Below are 6,416 nucleotides of genomic sequence, written 5' to 3'. Positions count from 1 at the left end.
GGATGAGGGTTAGTTACTCTACAAACTAACTTAATCAATCCCAACCGTTCAATTAAGCTCAGTCGTGGTGAACCATGGATTTCACCCCACATCTATAGGGTCAAATTCCAAGTGGACGATCACATCATCTTCTCTAGAAAGTTTGACATAGTACTGACAACTGTGTTGCAATATTTAGTTTGATACAATACATTGACATATATTAATCAAAGTTGTTACTGCACCGTATATGCATCACCCAAAACATTAACTTATCATGGTTTAACAATGTGTCAAACATAGTTATCGATCAAATGAGAAAGTGAACTCATACCCATTTTTTTGAGGTAGCAAAAAATCCCCTGATTTTGAAAAGTGGTGATGCTAGAATACACTTTTCTTTCTTTCTTTCTTTTTTTTTTTTTTTTTTTTTTTTTTTTTTGTATGGCCATATTTTTGGCACTTCAAATTTTCTTATGTATCGAGTATGAACATTTTTGTTTTTTGATGTTAGTTATTTTCATGCTGATTTTGAAAAGTGTTGATGCAACATCAACACATTTTTTTAAAGGGCTTATTTTTGACACATTTTTTTTTTTTTTATGTATCAAGTGTGAACATATTTTTTTTTGTTAGTGATTTTCATCTTGATTTTGAAAAGTGTTATGAGCATCAACTCTTTTTGTTTGGAAGGAATAGTTTTTACACTTTAAATTTTCTAATGAATTAAGTGTGGATATTTTCTTTTAAATGTTGGTGATTTTCATGTTAGTAGTAAAAAAAAAAAAAAAAACATGACAAAAAAAACTTATAAAAATGTAAAAAAATACCAAAATTAACTTGTAAAAATAAAAAATTAAAAAAAAACAACAAAAAATAAATAAATAAATGAATTTTTCAAAAAACAAATATAATTAAAAAAAACAATAAATTAAACTAAAAGAAAGAAAATCTAAAAACCTTTTTTTTAAATTAAAAAACAAATAAAAATAAAAACCTCAATAGAAAAAAAAAACTTAAAATAATTACCAAAAAATTAAAGAAAAAAAATAAAAAAATATTTAAATTAAATAATTTAAATAAACAAAATTAAAAAATAATATTAATTGATATTAATTAATATAGAATTGAAATATTTTATTATGATTGATAATGATTTTTCTTTTCTAAAAGTTCAGGTTGAATATTAAAAGATTTTCACATTTCTTTTTATAATGAGTATACATCAATGGTTCTTTAAATAATACTTATAAATTGAAAATAGTAAAAAAATTTACACATATCTTTCTTAAAAATATAAAGAATTTATCAAAATAAAAAGTCGTCACTTTATCTCCATCTAAAATTTAATATATTATGACTTAAGGTTTTTATTTAATTTTAGTATTGAAAAAAAAAGTTGTTAATAATATTGATGTTTAATATTATTAATATTATTTTATTTCTTTTAAGAATTAAAAACGTGTATTTCCGTAAACTCACGCAATCAAAGTCAAAAAAAAGAAAAAAAGTATGTAGACCTCTATTATAAGTCTTGTAATCTTACTTCCACTTCTTCCAAGAATATAATAAATTATATTCTTAGTTCCATTTACACAAGCCTTTAATGATACAATAAACTATACTCTTATTTCGGCTTTCTTAAAACTTCAAGAATATAATAAACTCCTCTTATTTCCACTACTTTAACACACGATTCTATACTGTGTGATTTCCCCTTCCTTAAGACTTTAATAGTATAATAAAATATACTCTTATTTCCCTTGGTATAGCAAACTATACTATTCCACTTTTTTAACACTCATTCACATGGAAAGATTCTAGAACTCCAATTTTGAGGTAGTCACTGGAAAAACACGCATGATTCATATGGTGAAGATTCTAAGACTCCAATTTTGTGGCAGTAACCAGAAAACAAAGTGTAGTGCTATGCAAACTAGGTCGATGGAGATGTACGTATGCTTTCACGTGCCTAGCAGTAAAACCAAAATAAACAAACATGTGCTTGACAATGAAGGGCACCAACAATCATCTGCTTCTTGACTAGTTCTACTCCAGTCTTGCACGTCTCTCATTTCATTTCATAAAGACCACTGGTTTTACACTTTATATAACAGGCTACTTTTGTGTTTCTTCCTCGCCTCTCCTAGTTTTGGTTTCCTGTAATTGACTGGTTCGTGACATACAAAATAAAATATGGGTAACCATGCGTCTTGTGTGATGGTCGGCAATAGTGAGGAAACCATCCTGCTGGTGCGCTCAGCCCCCTCGCTTGCCTGGCCCCTTGTGTCACGCCCCTACACCTACGGTAGTCTTTCAACCACTTATAGCGAGGTGCGGCACTACCAATCGTTTTCTTTTCACCAATACTTACGATTGTAGACTACGCCTAACATTCCATACTTAGTTTTATTTTTGTTACCAAGTATTATTATGTTTCCTTTATATAAGTGAAAACCCATAACATTCACATAAACAACATTATACAATAGAAATGCACAACAGTATAAAGGGAGGGGCAACTCCCTGCAATATGAGTATGCCCGAATCAATATATATAATCTTATTTTTAAGTACAAGTTAAATTTTGGGAAACCCCAAATTTACACTTAGCCAATTTTCAACTTCGGCAAACTCGGTTGCCCAGCTCGTCGGCACCTCCGCACGGTCGCCGCATGACTCACCAACCCTTCGTTCACCTCGTTGCACGATCGTGTTGTTTGCCCAACTTGGGCGCGCCTCGTCGTAACCAAGTCGCCACACACAGGCGCCTCCGCACAAGTCACACCTCCGTTCACAATCTCAACACTTCACCGTTTCCACCGTACACAACTTCCGCGTTTGCCTCTGCACGACGGGCGGGCGCTCACCCGAGCTACCCAAGAACCCGTGCACAACCACCCAACCGTGCAACCACACACAACTGGGCATTCACGCCTTCACCCGTGCGCCTTCGCACAACCGGGCGCCCTTACCTTCGTCCGTGCACGCCTTGCACAACCGGGCGCCCACGCCTTGCCTGTGCACGCCTTCTCTTCGACCGACGGACACTCCTCACCCAATGCCTTCACCCGATACATCGTGCATTCATCGTGCGCCTTCACCCAAGTTTGGGCGCATAGAACTGCACTCCCAAACTCGCACTTCATATCCTTGAACTGCGCCTTCTCCTTGTTGAAGTCGAAGATCCGATGCTCAAATGAACTCCTCGCACCGTTTACTTATACGAGTGGCAGGGCGAGTTAGCCTACCCGGCCGACTCGTCCTCCACGCTATAACACACCCCAACTTCATCGCAAATACTCCGTCGGCTTTGCTTCCAAGTCGGGTCGGCCCCATGGGTAATCTTCCATGCTCCCACGCATATAAAAACACCTCGCTCTCCTTCATTTGTGCGCATAACTCCTTTGCACGCTAAGTCTGAGCTCGTCCTTCACTTTTCCCAACCGCTCGTTCGTTGTCGAACGTGGTCGCACCTCGGGTGGAACCGCAAGTCCTAACATCCTCCTCCACCTGAAGTCGTTGTCGTCCTCGACAACATACCATCCTGGTAGCCATCCACCAAGATCATCAACAACTGTCTTACCTATGATGTCAACTCCTCCACATACTGCAACCATCCCTGCAACATATGTAGAACTACCATCTCCATCATGTCTCATCCCGGTAACCATCTGTCACCAAGATCACCATACCAAGGTATATACCCCATCGGCAAATTATACACCAGAAATCATCTCAATCCATGATCATCGACCATCTCGTCGCAATCTCCACATGCTGCTCTCCCCATCGTGGAAGGCTGGCCCTTCCATCTCAAGCTACATGCTTCATGCAACATCTCGTGTCGACCTCATCATGTGTTGTCCTCGCGTGAACTGCTGCCATGATACTCCAACATAATGCTAACATATCTCTGTACACTGGATCCCCTCATGTTTGAACTAGTCGGGTGATCAGTGCAACTATCACGCTCAAACCATGAGAATGCACATCCTCATGTCACCATCAGTCGTTTCTCAGAACATCCCGTCACATCCTCAACTCGATCAAGAATCCATCTCCATACAAGTGTAAGCCATGCTCAGGTCCATGAAGTAGCCCTCATCTCATCTGCAACATGCTGTCCATGATGCTTGGCACTAATGTGCTGTATGAAATCAGCTACATCTACCCCAACATCATCATCCATCTGCAAAACATCCATCTCCTTAAAGTGAAGAGATCATCTCATCGAACCCGACTCTCGATGTGCCACATTCAAGTCCATGAAGCAACCTCCATCATATCTGTATGTGTCATCCCTCAAGTCTGCCATAGAAACAAGTATATACTTGTCTCATCTATCCATGTGCCAAAAGTGGTTAAGTCTCCGCTCAACCCATGCCCAAGTGTTGTCACCAAGGCATCATCATCGTCGTAACTCCATCACCCCAAAGTGTCTCATATCGATCCTCCACATCAAGTCACTCTTCCAAGCCACACCCATACACGTACTTGAAAGTATGCACCCCATTCTGCATCAAAGTCTCTGACCTCGGCTCCTCAATGCATCAGATCCTCCAAGTCCACCATATATGAAGTCTCCCTGGAAGTCACAACAATTTCATGTCATCATGAGCCCCATGAGTCATCTCCAACCAACATCTAGCAAGCATACAAGTCTCGGCCCAAAGGTCTCTGCAAGATGCCTCAGCTCTCCATGTAGTAGGAATGCTCCATAGTCTGCTCACAACTCCATCCAAGTCCATGGCCTTGTTGTACAACAATGCACAACCTCTCCATCAACTCATAAATAATAAGTCTCCATGTCACACCAGCAAATCTACCTGCACAACATCCCTGCCTTGGCACTTCTCATTGGATGCCCATAAGTGACACCTCTATAAGTGCTCCTGCATAAGACTACCATGCTCCATGTCTCCAACCTGATGTCCATGACTAAGTTGCCCATGTAGTCCAACCAAGTAGACCCATCACAACAATCGGTCATCCCCATCCAAGTCTGCAATCTTCGGTCTAGTGAACTCGGTCACCCAACCATATCATCATCACATGAGTCTCTCCATCATAGCTCCCCCACTAAAGGTTCCACCAAGACTTGCTCTTGGTCTCGGCCATGAGAAGTCCACCCAAGTATCATCATACCTCAAGTGTGTGCCCTCCTCAATCTGTTCATGAGTCATGCCAAGCACTTAGCCATTTCTCCATGTGGCTAAAGCATGACCCAATCCTCCGCAATGATCATCAAGTTCCTCTCTTGTCACGGGCCTTTGTACCTTCTACCATAAGGTCACAAACAACCCCAACAAGTCCTACAACAATAAACAATCCTTGCTTCTCCATACAAGGTCTCATCATAGACATCCATGGTAAGATGCTCCCTTGCATCGACAAACTGACTTTGCTCTTCCCTGCATATGGTTCATCTACCAAATGCTCAAGTGAAACACAAGTATCAATACTTACTTCATCATCATGAGGCTCCTCCATGTGAGTATCCTCATCCACCCATGTCTGCAAACTGCACGATCCTGGTCCAACTTGATCAATCTCAAGTTCATCCTCCATCGTTGTCACATTTGCAACATCCTCAATCATCATGACTTCCTCTTCCTTGTTAGCACAATCTGCAACTTCATCTTGCTCCATTGTCCAACCAAGTTGAAGAAGTTCGTCTTCAACATTTTTTTCCAAGACTTCAAGTTCCTTTCGAATCCGGGGATTCTCTTCTTTCATCTGCTTCAACCTGTATAAGGTAAGCAAGAGCTTCCCTTCGCATTCTTCCAAACCTGCCATGCCTTGTCGTTCAGCTTGGCCCAAGCACTAAGCTTCACCCCTGCTAAACCTGTTTCACCATTCCCCAGCTTCACCAAGTTCCCTGCAACCATGAACTAGCTCTTGTTCCACTTGTATGTGAAACCAGCTTCCTTCACCTGTAAGTCCCTGCTTCCACTGTCATCAACTGTCAAGCTTCTTCAACCCTGAATCAACTTCAATACCCTCTGCACTTTGTCACGAGCAACCCTGCTCTGATACCACCTGTCACGCCCCTACACCTGCGGTAGTCTTTCAACCGCTTATAGCGAGGTGCGGCACTACCAATCGTTTTTTTTTCACCAATACTTACGATTGTAGACTGCGCCTAACATTCCATACTTAGTTTTATTTTTGTTACCAAGTATTATTATGTTTCCTTTATACAAGTGAAAGCCCATAACATTCACATAAATATCATTATACAATAGAAATGCACAACAGTATAAAGGGAGGGGCAACTCCCTGCAATATGAGTCTGCCCGAATCAATATATATAATCTTATTTTTAAGTACAAGTTAAATCTTGGGAAACCCCAAATTTACACTTAGCCAATTTTCAACTTCGGCAAACTCAATTGCCCAGCTCGTCGACACCTCCGCACGACTCACCAACCCTT

Source organism: Pinus tabuliformis, chromosome 5_2 (genome assembly GCF_031772625.1).
Source record: "Pinus tabuliformis cultivar Carrire ecotype Pingquan chromosome 5_2, CPIR1, whole genome shotgun sequence".
NCBI classification, from domain to species: Eukaryota; Viridiplantae; Streptophyta; class Pinopsida; order Pinales; family Pinaceae; genus Pinus; species Pinus tabuliformis.
The sequence above is the reverse complement of the archived record's forward strand: the minus strand, read 5'-3'. Positions refer to the sequence as shown.